This window comes from Octopus bimaculoides, chromosome 1 (genome assembly GCF_046866305.1).
Source record: "Octopus bimaculoides isolate indiv1 chromosome 1, ASM4686630v1, whole genome shotgun sequence".
In the NCBI taxonomy this organism is placed as follows: domain Eukaryota; kingdom Metazoa; phylum Mollusca; class Cephalopoda; order Octopoda; family Octopodidae; genus Octopus; species Octopus bimaculoides.
In genome coordinates, this window is record NC_142928.1 from 198,762,232 (window position 1) to 198,779,965 (window position 17,734).

Here is a 17,734-nt window from a genome sequence, read left to right on the forward strand (position 1 = left end):
AGGCAAAGAGTTTAAACAGGTAGAATCTCTTACAGCTGTTTCTAGAATAGCCAAGCATGTAGATCATGGTATTGAGCAATGATTCCGTAAACTAGGTATTTCGTCATCAGAGAGGAAGAAGTCAGAACAGTATAATGATGAATTAATGTCCCCAGCGACAGGCTCCTTTCAGTTTCTCTCTACAAAATCCAGTTATCCGAGATGCCTTGTAGTGTGACTGAACCCGGGGCCATCAGGTGGGGAAACTAACTTCTTACCACATATATATATGCACTCAGGAGTTGCAATGTTGTAAGAACTTGGTTCCGGGTTCAGTGTCACTACGTGGCCCCTTGGATAAATGTCTTCGACTATAGTCTCGGACTGACCAATGCCTCGATACTCGGCCACTTACAAATTCTTAAATTCACAAAGTCGTTCTTGAAGCCGGTTCTATAGGTGGGTAAGGGTTAGGGTTAGGGTTAGGGTTAGGGTTAGGGTTAGGGTAACATTTTGAATGTAGCAACCGATCAAAGGAAATACAGTGAAAATACAGCAAACAGGAAAAGAAATTAAATGCGAGATTTTGCAAATTGCGCAAATAACAAAACCCAAAACATGAAGGATATCTTTTAGCTTCTCCTTAACCTCTATTTCTTGTTTAAATTGTTGACTGCGGCTATGCTGGGGCACTGCCTTGAAAGGTTTTAGTCGAATAAATTGACACAAAACTCATGTTCCCTAAGTCTAGTATTTATTTTATCGGCGTCTATTGTCGAACCGCTGACTCACGGAAACGTAAACAAATCACCGCCTGTTGTTAAGTGATGTGGAGGGCGGTGGGGACACATACACACTTAAGTGGCAGGCTTCTTTCAGTTTCTCTTTCACTAAATCTAATCACAAATCTTTGGTCGGACCAGGACTTTAGTGAAAGATACTTGCCAAACAAACTACACAATGGAACTGAACTCGAAACTGTATGGTTGGGAGTAAGATTCCTACCATACAGCCATGTCTATGCCCGAACCACCACAACAATAAACAAACCATTATTAACAACAATGTCACCAGCCAATTTTAACGGCATTTCGTCCGTCTTTTCGTTCTGAGTTCAAATTCCGACGAGGTCGACTTTGCTTTTCGTTCTTCCGAGGTCGATAAAATAAGTACCAGCTGGCCTTGTGCCAAAATTTAAAACTAATATCACCATCCATATTAACAACATGATTTTCACAATGAGAGAGCATCTACATAGTTGCTCTATTTGCTAGAATTAGTCGCGAAATTTCTCTCAATCGCAACCAGCCGCCTTTGAAAGAGAACACCTAAGATAAAATATTCCTCAATGCAGACAATATTGATAGAATATCTTGATCATCGGTCTAGTTTAGTCAAACAAGTCTGGCCTGGGGCTAGACAACAGCATCAACCATAACAATGAGAATAATAACATGAACAAGAACAGCAGCAAGGCTGCTGCTGTTGTTGTACGGCTAGATGAAAATGGTAATATATAATTTGAATTGATTGTCTTGTATATATCAAATATTAATTAGATTGTATGAATGAATAGGGAGACGGAAATACACGTACACAAATATACACGGCACACGCACAGATCGACAGACACACACACACACACACACACACACACACACACACACACGACCACACACACACACACACACACGAACACGCTTATGTTTATAGACAAATACAGTCAGACATAGAGACCCAATCACTCGTATGCACACATATATGTATGTGTATATGTGTGTACATACGTAAATGTACGCTACTTTAATCTGTGTGCGTGTATATATATATATATATATATATATATATATATACACGCACACACACATATATATATATACATGCATATAAAATACATATATATGTATACATACATATATATATACATACATATACATATATATATATGTATATATATAAATATATATATATATATAGAGAGAGAGAGAGAGAGTATACTATATTTATGCAGCTTAGTATGGATATATATATATATATATATATATATATATGTGTATATGTATGTATATATATATATATATATATATATATATATATATATATATATATATATATATATATATATATATATATATACGTATGTATGTATGTATGTTGTGTATACATGTATGACCAGGAGAAAGCGAAGAGATAAGAAGGGTGGGGGTGTTTGATTGGGTAAGAGCTGTGAGTGTGATTAAGTAAGTAACAATACGATAGCATCAATATAATTTAGTGGTAAAGAAAGACGGCTGAGAGACCTGCTGAGAAAATTGATATATTTAAAGGTTAACATAGTTTGAACCCGGGTCTCATCGGTCACCGCCTGCCCACCAATATATTCATAGATCGCATTAAATATGTATGTGTCTATACACTATATGATCACTTACTGGTCTATACAATTGTATACACGTTTGATGTACTACTTGTATGTGGTTTAGATGTGTGTGTTTATACACATACACACACACACACGAGTGCATGCATATATATGCTTACACACAGGAGAAGGGGAGAGAAAGAGGTAGACAGTAGTGCAGGGTAGGTAGAAAGTGGAAAGTATATATATATATACATATATATATGCTGAAGAAATTGGAGTCAACGTTCCTAACGGAATATACCATGACTATATATATGTATGTATATATATATATATATATATATATATATATATATATATATATATATATATATATATATATATATATATATATAAAATTTATATATATATATGTCTATGTATGTATGTATAGTGATGCCGTCTTATTCACGTACGCACACATATCGTATACATGTATACATTGACGCAAATTCATATATGTATATATATATTAGTATACCTGTTGGATTATATGAGTATATGTATGTATGTATATATATGTGTATATATATATATATATATATATATACATACCAACACACACACATATACATATATGTATATATATATATATATATATATATATATATATATATATATATATACACACACACACATAGATGTGTGTGTTAAAGTGTGTGCAAGTGTGTGTACACTTACATGTGTGTCCATCTTCATTTGCCGACAACCTCGATGGTATTTCCAGCTATACATATTTTATGCAGACTTGCTTAAGACTAGAACACGTCTCACTCACGTCCACATACACGCTCACACACACAAACACAAACACATATGCTCATAAGCAGATTCCCATGTGTGATATGTGTACGTATGCGTGTGTCCGTGTCTACGTTTCTCTTTCTCTGCGTCTGTGAATGTTTGTGTGTGTATGTGTGCGTGTATGAGTTTATCGTGTGAATATACCTGAATTCTCTCTATATGTGGATATGTACTGGAATTAGACGTGGGACAAGGTTTCGAATCGTTCGTTTTTTCACCTCTCATCGTTCTTCATATCACCATACTTTTCTAGGAACTACCCTCTACATATTATTACCATATTATTACCAGTAACGAATGCATGTCTGTCGGTTTATCTATCTGTAGGCATATATGCATACTTATACGTACGTATGTATGCAGCAGATCATAGCAACCGTGTCGCTCTCCGATTCGAAACAGACGATCGCCGTGTTTCGGCAGCATTTCGCCGATCTCATCTGCACCAGTTGTATACTTGAGACATCAGATTCTGAGGCGTACTTCTGAAGCCTACGGCGCTTATCGAACAGAGAGATCAAGTGTTCCGAGATCCGACATTAACGGAGGAAATGGCAGATGTATTGATCCGCTATTGGGAAGCAAATCACTACGGTTGGATGGTCTGCTCCATGAACTATATTTCCACACACAGTTCTATATTTAAGAGATGAGGAATTATGTACATTTTATGGATATTTGTCTTCATCTTGTTTGTTGTTAACACAACGTTTCGGCTGATATACCCTCCAGCCTTCATCAGGTGTCTTGGAGAAATTTCAAACCTGGGTTCTCATTCCTAAGGTTTTTTCCGATGTAATTATTATTATTATTATTATTATTATTATTATTATTATTATTATTATTATTATTATTATTATTATTATTCGATTCCAGGCAGTGACCTGAATAATAATAATATAAATAATGTAAATAATGGTTAGTGGGTTGTACTCATAATCTTTAGACTGTTTTTTTCTCGATTCTTGGACCGGGAGACGCGTTATATTCTTGAGCAAAACTTTTCGTCCTGTTCAGTCAGCAGTCAGAAATGAGGAATTCTGCAACGGACCGGAATCCCGAGAGTGGGGAGAGAAAGTATACGCCACAGAATCTAGGGAGCTGGCATTATGAGTTTGTGTGTCAGGGAGGACCTTTGATCCGCCTTCGATATTTCTACATACATAAATGTAAATTTGATCAATCCCTTAAGATTTGTCAACACGAAGCAGACATCTCCGATGAGAACCCTCTAAGGTTCAAAAATTGATGAAAGCTGCTTATCATTCTTTACACTCTGCAGGGATGCAGCTAAATTAGCCCCTTTTATATATGTACCTACTACATAGGTTACGTATATTATATAATGTTTTGATACTCTATGGACTGAGGTCCCTGTTGACAGGCTCCTGATGTTAAATAAAGTGTTAACACTTACAATATGCAAATTAGTATCCACAGTTTCCTGTAGGCACTGTAATTGTTGAGTATATAAACAGATTGGCTAGTATTGATGAAATTGATGACGATATTTCTGATGACAACACCATAAGGTTGGAAAGTCTATGAAGTTTGTTCATCAGCTTTTTTCTTTTTTTCAATTTACAGAGTAAGAGCTAAATTAGCCCTGATTATATATCCACTACGTAGATTAAATATACATCTATATACATACAACCACCTCCTTCAAGGGTTTCGACCTCAGAGCCCTTTTTAAATTCTAACATTTATTCTATTTGTTCCCTTTGCCGAAAACCCTCCGATATGCGACGTGAACAAACGGACACCGCTGTCAAGCAGTGATGGGGGACAAACACCAAGATACACATGCATATACAAATGAGAAATATAATAAGACCAAAGGAATGACGTAATCAACTCCACTCGCTTACCGAAGTTTCTGCTATTATAAGACGCAATACATTCAGAGCTGATGATTCTGCACCATCTCATAGAAGAAACAGATGTAAAATAATCCTTTCTACTGGTACTTAATTTATCGACCCCGAAAAGGATGAAGGGCAATGTCGACCGTGGTGGAATTTGAACTCAGAACGTAAAGACAGACGAAATACTGCCAAGCATTTCGTCCGGAGTGCTAACGATTCTACCAGCTTGCCGCCTTACAGATGTAAAATAATCTTCTCTGCTCTAAGAACAAGGCCCGAAATTTTGAGGGAAGAGGCAAGTCGATTAGCTTGACTCCAGTACGCAACTGGTACTTAATTTATCGATCTCGAAAGGATGAAATACAAAGTCGACCCTGGTGGAATTTGAACTCAGAACGTAAAGACAGACGAAATACTGCCAAGCATTTCGCCCGACGTGCTAACGATTCTGCCAGCTCGCCGCCTTACAGATGTAAAATAATGAAATGTGTTTACATAATTCCTGTTCGTTTTTCATTTATTGAATTCATATTCGCCAAACACTTTATTGTGAAATGCATATTGAATTGTAACAGCCGATTATTAGCATCGAGATTCCTAAATGAAATCTTAAGATATATACACATATAAATGTTTGTATATTTGAGTGTGTGCGTATGTGTATGCATGTATATATATATACATACATGTGTTTGCATGTATATATATATATATATATATATATATATATATATATATATATATACACACACAAATACAATGTCAGAATGTGGGCTTTGGTTGATGCACTCTGGAATTGGTAAATGAAGGTATAGATTCTTGGCTGCGTAAATATTATCTGAAGCATACTTATGAACATTTAACTGGAATGTTTATTGGCGGATATAAAGATGTTCGATGTTAGCTATTTAATAATGAACAACATAAACCTTGGCTGACAGGGAGAGAGTGAAAGTGTTCTCATAATACAGAAAGTTATCTGTGTAACAATATACGGTCGGCCCAAACCCGAAGTCAGCTGCGCAAATCTCCGTGGCGACAGAGATCCTTGGCTGTCTGTCTTCGGCCGTTTGCGTTCTAAGCTGCGCACCAACTGGTTTTATAGTGGAACGAGAGCCATAATCTAGAACGTTCGAGAAAACCATGTCACGCCACAGCCTCACTCGTATGTATATACACACAAACGCATGACTCGATGGGCTCTCCCGTCGAAGACGACGTATGAGTGTTCACATTTTACTGACCGACCTGCACAAATGATTTGTTTATACTGATCATTTGAACATGCCTTACATTCGCTCACTCTCTCCGTGAACTCGCCGTATGCCTCGTGTGTACTTTGTTGGTAGTCCTATATATTTTGTTTAATAAATATGTAAACTCAAATGAAAAGTAGAATCGTTGACAAATACAGGTTAATGACATATTGTAGACGATTTCAGTATGAGGTTTCCTGTCCTCATCGCTAGTGTGTTGTTCTCTCATTCATTAGATTCTGTTTGATTGCTGCACTGGGCTTCGATTCTTGTCCTTGAGCACGTCAATTTGTTTCACCGGTCTATTTCTAGCAGTCTCTTCTTCCAAATTCATTAAGATTTCGGAATTGTCTCCCTTGTTTTCCTTCACTCCACTATAACCCCGTATGTGCGTTTTTCACAAGAATTACGAGCAACGACGATCTAATTTACTGTATAGTGTTTGTGCGGAAATGATACAAGGAAATATTTATAAATATGCACACACGAAGCCATTGCATGTTATGAATAAACACAAAACACGCATAAGTCTGAAAGATTCAGGAATTCTAATTTTACTGCAAAAGAAATTGTAGCCAAAATTTAGCCTTGCTCAATGTTTGCAGTATTATTGTCAGTTTATCTTATAAATCTACTTTCTGTGCTAAAGTACATTGTAATGGATATGGAATTCCCTCACCTCTATTACGCATATATATATATATATATATATATATATATATATATATATATATATATATATATATATATATATATATATATATATATATGTCTATCTCTCTCTCTCTCTCGAGGTATTTATCTGTAAATAATATGTGACAATTATTTGGTAGCCATGATAAAACTCCGAGTTTCGGATGTCGGGGCGGAAATCCACACCGCCATATTTTCAGTTATCTGATAGACATATATATATATATATATATATATATATATATATATATATATATATATATATATATAATATAATATAGGATAAAATCTTTATAAGAATTTATCAAGTAGTCAGCGTGAAAAAAAACCCATAAGGAAAAAACCCAACGTTTTTTTCCATAAATATATATAATTTATATAAGGGCATTACTATATAGTAATGCCTCACACTTAGAGGGACTAAATAAGTCAAAACTACCAAAGGGCATTACTATATAGTAATTCCCTTATATAAATTATATATATAGATAGATACATACATACATACATACATATATCGCCATGATTAAACGCTAACTCCTAAAATTGTATGTATTCTTTCTCTGTTTATTTCCTCGTGTTCCTTTCTGTAAAAGAGCATAGGCTCGAAACCTAAAAGACTTTCTCACCTTCCCGAGCGTCAAACTAATACACCTAATGGTTGTTTATACACCTGTTTTCGTCTTTTGTTTTTCTGCAAACTTCAACTATATATATGCATACATAAATGCACACATACATACATACATACATACATACATACATACATACATACATACATACATACATACATGTCTATGTATTACGTGTGTATATATACATGTATATATGTAACATGTATACGTATTCTTTTATTCTTCTTTTTCTTTTTCTGGTTTCGGCTACAGGTTGGGCCATGCTGGAGCATCACCTTTCAGTGTTTTGGAGTCTCTTTTCGATACTGTTTTTAATGAAGAAGCGAGGTGAACGAAGCTGATCTTTTTTCCGCCTCCTGCTATGATGTGAACTCATTTGGGATTCCAGGTACTTTTTGAACACTTTTTGAACACTTCCACATCTAAACCTTGCAGGTCTCTTAGGTTCCTTGACCGGATGTTGAACAGTTGTGGTTCCCTGAAAACCAAAATGTTGCAATACTGGGTCCTTATCTGAGATGAAAAAGACGGTATCTTTGGTAGCATGCTAGACCTTCCAGGATCTTCCATGTGTATATCACTGCATACCTTTCTCGCCTTCTCTTCAGAAAGTACAGCTACAGTTCTTGTAGCTTCTCACAGCAGCTCATCTGTTTCACCGAGTGAGGCTTCTTCGTGTATACTCTTCTTTATATATATATTTTCCTACTAAAGGCACAAGGCCTTCAATATAGAAAGAGGGGACTAATCCATTACACTCACCCCAGTGTATCACTGGTACTTAATTAATCGACCCATAAAGGATAAAAAGCAAAGTCGACCTCGGCGGAATTTGAACTGAGAACGTAAAGACGGACGGTATGCCGCCAAGCATTTCACCTGGCGTGCTAAAGATTCTGCCAGCTCACCGCCTTATTCGTTATATATAATATACTTGAAATATAGAGGAGGCGTGTGGCTTAGTTGTATTCGGCTCACGACCTTAATGTCGTGAGTTCAATTTCTGGCGGCGTCTTGTGTCCTTCAGTAAGAGGCATTTTTTCACGTTACTCCTGTGAACTCGGCTGACAAAAGTGTAATTCAAAGGGGCCAGCTTTTTTCACATTCTTTATCACGCTGAAGCTTCAGAACTACATTAAGGGTACGTGTGTCTGTGGAGTGCTCAGCCGCTTGCACTTAAACTCCACGAGTAGGCTGTTCCGTTGATCGGAGCAACTGGAACACTCATCGTCGTAAACGACTGAGAGCCATATATATATATATATATATATATATATATATATATATATATATATATATATATATATATATACATATATATATAGAGAGAGAGAGGGGGAGAGAGAGAGAGGGAGAGAGAGAAAGAGAGAGAGATAGATAGGTAGGTAGGTAGGTAGGTAGGTAGGTAGATAGATAGATAGATAGATAGATAGATAGATAGATAGATAGATAGATAGATAGATAGATAGATAGATATGGGAATATTAGTAGAGCAAATATATTTACCTGCTGGAAGCCTACAATTTGTGAAAGTCTCTTTGAATATGACATTGTAGCAACTGCTATTGCATAAACTTAATTTAAACGTGTGTGTTAGTATGTGTATGTACGCACCTCTGCACTAAGCGTGTGTGTGATTGTGTGTGTGTGTGTGTGTGTGTGTTTGTGTGTGTGCTTGCATAGCTCTAAATGTCGTTTCTTTTCTGCATGTGTGTATTTAGTTTTTAGTGTAACAGCATTTATGGGCATAAGTGTTCAATATTGCGTGTGCATGTGTGAGTGTGTGTGTTTGTGTGTGTGTGCGTGTCTATACATGTATGCATGTATGTGTAAGCGTGTTCGTGTGTGTGTGGAGATGTAAAACAGTCATACAAATATTCCTCTTAATCAAATCAACATGGCGCATATTTCAACATGGTTGGTGTAAATAAACATAAATGCCTGCGCGCGCGCGAACACACACACATACACCCACACAAGATCATTTTCACCTCTTCATTTATTTTCATACAGGCAATTAATCAAACATAATCACCCGACGCACGCACACGCAGATATAGAAAATATATATGCATTACATATGAGTGTTTATGTATATATATATGTGTGTATCCTAAATCCTGTGAGTGTATGTAATTTTATACTAATTCTATATACCTGCATGCATGCATATATATATATATATATATATATATATATATATACACTCACACACACACATATATATATGTATTATATATTATATATACACGTGTGTGTATATAAATGCAAATACACCCACCTACATATACATGTTATATGCATACACTTACACACACATAAATGAATGTCCGTATAATATATATATATATATATATATATATATATATATATATATATATAAACAGACACACACACACTTATACATATGTATATATAAAGATGTATTCATGTTTAAATGACATTTACATATATCAATGCACACATATTTACCTTTGTACACACAGACATGCACACACAGTCAAACACACACGCACGTACGCGCGTTCTCACGCGCATTTATAGCCGCGAGCAGATACATAACAAAGGGAAGAAGGAGAAGAAGAAGAAGAAGAAAAGGACAAAGGAAAAGAAATCAAGAAGCAAACAAACAAATTAAGACAGAATAATACAAAAAGAGAAAGAAAAAACAGGAAGAAAACACAAAATGGAAGGCAAAACAAACAGAAGGCAGAGAGGGGTGTAGCTGGAGGTAATAAATGAGAGAGGATGAGAGAAAACTAGATTTGTTCTGTCGGTTTAAACGAAAGTGATCTTGTGATCACGGCAGTAAATTAAGTTCTGTTCAAGTATAATCATACATTCATTGTCTCCCTTTGTAAAATTGGCCGCTAGTCGTTGCTGCACGAGACTTGCCTAACTCAATAAGGATCATATAATAAATTGCTATTCTATTTAATAGGACGCCAATATTTCCAACCTGCAACAGACTCTGTCTACTCCGCGACGAGGCGACGATGCGAGCTTGATGATGATGATGACGACGACGACGACGATGATGATGAAGATGATGTTGTGGTTGTTGTTAATATAATTGTTGTAATTTTTTTTTTCTTCTATTGGCTTACTTCTTTTTCTTTCCGCTTTGCTTCCATGTTGTTTTCATTTATTTCTTATATTATTATTATCATCATCATCATCATTATCATCATCATCATTATTATTATTGTTATTATTATTATTATTATTATTATTATTATTATTATTATTATTATTATTATTGCTGTTGTTGTTGTTGTTGTTGTTATTGTTATTATTATTATTTGCATTTCTGTTTCTCATTTGTCGTCATCAGCATTTCGACTTCGCACATTATTTTACACACGCACTCACACATATGTATACACACATATACACGCACGCCTAGAAATGCACACACACGCGCACGCACGCACGCACGCACGCACGCACGCACGCACACACACACACACACACACACACACACACACACACACACACACACACACACACGCATATATATATATACACAAACAGTCAGTTGTATGTATATATACATTTATATATAAATACAAATGAAACAGCGTGTGTGTGTGTGTGTGTGTGTGTGTGTGTGTGTGTGCATGTTTGAGAAAGTAGATACATGCTCACACACTTTTTGATATACATACTTTCGTATTCATTAACATCCGCATGAAACAAACACACATGCAGACACACACATACAAGTACATAATCCCGAATATAACTACATACATAAAATATATGTGTATATATATATATATATATATATATATATATATATATATATATATATACACATACATATATTTGTGCTTGTACATAATTGGAAGAACATAGTTAACGTCCGGACTTCTGCTTTTTCATTGCATCTGTGCAAGCAAGACTGACGTCATTTCCGCCCACACAAAATATATAGACGCCATATTGATTCTCAAAAGTATAACAACCTCTCTCAATTTTCAATTTACAGATGCGGAGATGCCGAACAATATGGTGCTCGTGTCGTCGTCGCCATTATCTTCATCATCACCATCATCTCCACCATGACCACTACTACCACCACCTTCATCATCATCATCATCATGACCCTGGTTTTTCGATTCGTAGATATATTATTTTGATTTTATTTTTCTTTTCTCCTTTTCTATTCTTTTTTTTTTTTTCAAAAATTGTGTCGGATATTGCTTAAAGTACGTTAAACGGAAAGTACAGAATGGAAAGCACATTCCTTCAGTCTCATCAATGCACGAACGCATTGACTCATACATGCACCAGCATGAATTTTAGGTGCATATGTGCGAACAGGTATGTGTGTACGTGTGTATATGTGTGTGTATATGTATGTTTCTATCTATCTATATATATATGTGTGTTTGTGTTTCTATGTGTGTATGTGTGTATATATATAAACACATATACACATACATATATGCACAGACACACATATACATATATATATATATACATATATATATATATATATATATATATATATATATATATATATATATATATATATACACACATATATATATATATATATATATATATGTATGTATATATATATATATATATATATATATATATATATATATGTATGTATATATATGTGTGTGCGTGTGTGAGCATATATACGTATATATATATACATATATATATATATATATATATATATATATATATATATATATATATATATATATATATATATACAGACATGCTGGAAGTAAATAGACACCTTTTTCAAAATTTCTTATCTAAGCGTCTTAATATGCTTTCAGCGGTGTAGAATTTACAATGTAATTATTCTTTCTCATTCCAGGTGCCATTATATTAAACATTTGCGAAGAGTAACCATGCCACGCACAAAAAATTCAGCAGAACTGTCAGATTTTTAAAGAGGTCGTATTGTTGGGCAATCTGAGGCTGGTCTTAGCCAGCGAAAAATTGCTGAAAATCTTCAAATTCTTATTGCTACTGTTAATAGAATTATAGTGCAATTCAAAAGCTAATGAAAAGAATCAACAAATTCTCGTCCCTACCGACCTGTGCCCTCAGAAAGGAAGCTTCGCTGTTCGGAGAGAATTGTGAAAAACGATCCCCAGTTCGAAGGCTTCTGACATTGCAAAACAGCTAGAGGTTAGTCCAAGAACGTGTGTTACATATCTGCATAAGCTTGGGTATTGTGGACAGGCAACTAGAAGGAAACCTCACTTTCAACCAATTAATATCAAATAAAAGATTTTGAAAATTAAAGGTGACTATTTACTTCCTGCACATCTGTGTGTATATACATACATATATATATGATATATATATATATATATATATATATATATATATATATATATATATATAGTTGTAAATGTTATTTTAACTGTAATTAATCTATGACCATTTAATACCAACGATTAACTTCTAATTGTTAATTGTTGGTCCATTTCTTCTCTTATGTATATATATATATATATATATATATATATAATACAAAGAATATATATACATGTATACACACATATATGTACATACTTACATCTACATGTGTATATACATGCATATCAGGGTACAGGACGTTAGAACAATAGACTACAGACAACGGAACGAACACATAGGAAAACGGAAAGCCCCTTGGAATATCCCTTCATCAGCTGTCTCTATTCTATCTAGACGTTTCGAAGTCCAGACAGGACGTACTCTAGAATAGTCTCTTCCTGAGTAGTGGACCAACCAACTACACAGAGGATTCCAAGGTGGCAAACACAAACCAAGACAGGAAAAAATGGACAGTGAAAACAACATTCAAAAGCCGTACGGCCAAACGCAAATCTGAGGTAGAACGCTAGTAGTTCGTCTTGCCTTCACAGCGGCTGGAGTGAAAAGAAAGCTGACCACAGGTCACACGAGAGCAGAGAGGATGGTGGAGGGAGGAAATGGAACAAGGAGGAAGGGACAGAAGCAGTGAAGTAGAGGCCAGGACAGAAGGGTAGATAGGAAGATAGAGGAAGACAGATAGATAAATAGATAGAGAGGATGGTGGAGGGAGGAAGTGGAACAAGGAGGAAGGGACAGAAGGGTATAGCAGTGAAGTAGAGGCCAGGACAGAGGTATAGATAGAAAGATGGAGGAAGACAGATAGATAAATAGATAGAAAGATAGATAGATAGATAGACAGATAGATAGATAGATAGATAGAAAGATAGTCACGTCAGAATAATAGTAGACTTACTTGTAAAATAGGACGTGTGCGTTCAATAATGTAATAATACAAAGAATATATATACATGTATACACACATATATGTACATACTTACATCTACATGTGTATATACATGCATATCAGGGTACAGGACGTTAGAACAATAAACTATATATATATATATATATATATATATATATATATATATATATATATATATATATATATATATATATATATATATATATATATATATATATATATATATATATATATATATATATATATATATATATATATATATATATATATATATATATATATATATATATATATATATATATATATATATATATATATATATATATATATATATATATATATATATATATATATATATATATATATATATATATATATATATATATGTGTGTGTGTGGAGGCGCAATGGCCCAGCGGTTAAGGCAGCGGACTCGCGGTCATAGAATCGCGGTTTCGATTCCCAGACCGGGCGTTGTGAGTGTTTATTGAGCGAAAACACCTAAAAGCTCCACGACGCTCCGGCAGGGGATGGTGGCGAACCCTGCTGTACTCTTTCACCACAACTTTCTCTCATTCTTTCTTCCTGTTTCTGTTGTACCTGTATTTGAAAGGGTCAGCCTTGTCACACTGTGTCACGCTGAATATCCCCGAGAACTACGTTAAAGGGACACGTGTCTGTGGAGTGCTCAGCCACTTGCACGTTAATTTCACGAGCAGGCTGTTCCGTTGATCAGATAATCTGGAACCCTCGACGCCGTAAGCGACGGAGTGCCAACAACAACAACATATATATATATATATATATATATACATATATATATATGTATATATATATGTATATATATGTCTCTATATGTACATATATATGCATATATACATAATATAAAGATGTATATATATATATATATATGTGTGTGTGTGTGTGTGTGTGTGTGTGTGTGTGTGTGTCTGTATGTATGTATGTGTGTGCGTGTAAATACATACATGCATATGCATTATGTCTGAAAGACTTCGATTTCCAGGACTCTGAGATGCTCATCTCCAATCCTTACCCGGTAATACTAACCTGAGCCTCTTTTGAATATTCCTTGTCTCAAGATTTTCTTGAAATATGAAATGAAAGTTTGAAGGAAACATTTATCCTTATGGTTTTTCGTTTAAAAACCTTTGTTCACTTCGCGTGCGAAAATGGTTGCTTCAAGCTCAATCTCGTGATTTCATTTTTGGTTCTCATGTTTGTATTATCATTCTAGATGATAATACAATCAAAATCATGAAATTGTGTTGCTGCTTAAGCAATGTTCTAGAATATTACATTTTAGAAATAGTTTTAAGACGTGTTTTTTTTAAATACAAAATGACTGTCTTTGCGGCTGATCATTTCTCATGTATATATGTACAGGGGTTGGACAAAATAATGGAAACACCTAGCATCATAGCATCATAATTTTGAAATATCTATAAAACCGTCAAAAGCTTGTTTATTTTTATGATTTTTGGTTTATTATTAGTGTTGCTTAATATCTTTTGATAAAATTGCTCTTTCTTTTCAGATATCATCAGAAAAAGGTAATTAAAATTTGTTAAAATATCAGATCTATAGGACTTTCAAAGAGTTCAAATTGTTGGTGCTCGTATGGCAGGTGCTAGCGTAATGAAAACAGCCGAAATGTTTGGTGTATCAAGAAGTACTGTCTCGAAAGTAATAACAGCCTTTGAGAAAGAAGGAAAAACCTCATCGAAACAAAACTCTGGAAGAAAACCAAAACTTTTAGATAGGGACCGTCGGACTCTTACGCGAATTGTTAGAAAGGATCACAAAAGTACAGCTTTCGAAAATACTGCAGAGTTTAATGAACACCTCGAGAACCCAGTTTCCACAAAAACGGTTCGCCGGGAGCTGCACAAATTTGGATTTTACGGGAGGGCTGCAATCAGAAACCACTACTTTCAAAAACAAACTTTGAGAGTGGAGTAAAAACCTACAGAATTGATCCCTAAAGCAGTGGAAGAATGTTATTTTCTCGAACGAGTCACCATTTACCTTATTTCCGACAACCGGCCGTGTATACTTGTGGAGACAGCCAAAATAAGCATGTGACCCAGACTGCCTTCTTCCGACTGTTAATCATGGAGGAGGATCTGTGATGATTTGGGGGGGGGGGGCTATATCTTGGAAATCTGTCAGCCCAATGGTTTCCCTTCATGGCAGAATTAATAGTCAAGACTATTTAAGCATTTTATCTGATCAAATTCATTCTGCGGTTGTGGAACTTTTTCCGGAGGAAAACGCAATCTTTCAGGATGATAATGCACCAATTCACACAGCTAAAGTTGTTACTGAATGGCACAAGGGACATTCTAGTGAAGTTGAACATCTTATGTGGCCACCACAGTCCCCAGATCTCAATATTATTGAACATTTATGGTGCATTTTAGAAAAACAAGTAAGGAGTCAATATCCTGCACCATCATCACTACAAGAACTGGAGACTGTTTTAGCTGAGGGTGTAATCAGCCGAAACGTTGTGTTAACAACAAACAGGATGAGGACAAATATATCCGTCAAATGTAAATAATGTAAATAATGTTCAAGTTTTTCATTCACCTGAAAAAAACGGTCGTTTTGATGTCATGAGTTTATTCATCAAATGTAAACGTGTCTGAAACAGCTGTAGTGAACATCAACCCACTTGTTTTTTTCTTCATATATATATATATATATATATATATATATATATGCATGCATGCATACATACATACATACATACATACATACATACATACGTATATATGCGTGTGTGTTTGAATAAAATAAGCTCCATTTTTTTAACATAGGAAGTAAATATTTTTGATATTCAGTAGTTTTTCTCCCCTGTACAGGATAGTCACGGATGGAGTGTTCTAGATGAGAAATTTGGACTCGTTAAAGCATAATAACGGATCTGGAAACAAATGGAATTCAGGTTCGAATACAGAAATATAAGCGTTGTGCTGCACTGAATGTCTCACATGCAACCATTAATTAATTAATGCTGCTAATTAGAGCAACTCAGACACACAACCACGCACACATATACAGTAATACAAATACATATACTGACATTGATACACACACACATACACAAAGATATATATGTATATATATATATATATATATATATATATATATATATATATATATATATATATATTAGTACACACCTCTGACACGCGCATACACACATAAATACATATACAGACACACACACACACACACATGCACATATACTAATACACACTAAATACACGTACTCACTCATATTTATACTCTCACTAACACACACACACATATATATACTTGCTAATACACAATACTCACACGTACACATACATCTTTACTCACAATATACACGCATACAGACACACAGACATAATTGTATACACCCATACACTCAGACACTCACATATATTTATGCTCCTACCAATACACACACACACACACACACCAATGCATACACTTAATGTGTTTGGAATCTGATAATCGTAGAACACACCTCAGCCAAACATCAGAAGCAGCTTTGTGTTGGCTCGGATATTTCTAGGCGTCCATTTTAACACATTTCTCTTGCAATCAGAGTCAACGAGTTTTCATATCCAGACGGAATATCTCACTCCCCTCTTTCACTCCACCCCTTTCACTCCTCTTTATTTTTCGCTCTCTCTCTCTCTATCTATCTCTCTCTCTGGCACTCTTCCCTCTCTCTTCGTCCTGTCTGTGTTTCATTCATTCTTTCTATCTTCCCCTTCTCCCCTCTTCTCTCTCATAATCCACTTCCACCATTTTTGCTCAATCA

The 17,734-nt window shown here is 35.0% G+C and overlaps 2 long non-coding RNA genes across 2 annotated transcripts in view; both read left to right on the plus strand.

The window, feature by feature from the left end:
* Window positions 1–11,144, plus strand: part of LOC149137937 (uncharacterized) — a 91,431-nt gene extending 80,287 nt beyond the window's left edge. The window contains exons 2-3 of the long non-coding RNA XR_016244817.1: window positions 7,892–8,027; window positions 10,581–11,144. This is a non-coding gene — a long non-coding RNA (uncharacterized LOC149137937). The remainder of the gene's footprint in view (window positions 1–7,891; window positions 8,028–10,580) is intronic.
* A 367-nt stretch (window positions 11,145–11,511) lies between these two features.
* LOC149137938 (uncharacterized) lies at window positions 11,512–16,596 on the plus strand. The gene is made up of 3 exons (XR_016240652.1): window positions 11,512–11,763; window positions 12,483–12,917; window positions 15,452–16,596. It is a non-coding gene; the product is annotated as an uncharacterized LOC149137938 (long non-coding RNA).
* Window positions 16,597–17,734: the final 1,138 nt, after the last annotated feature.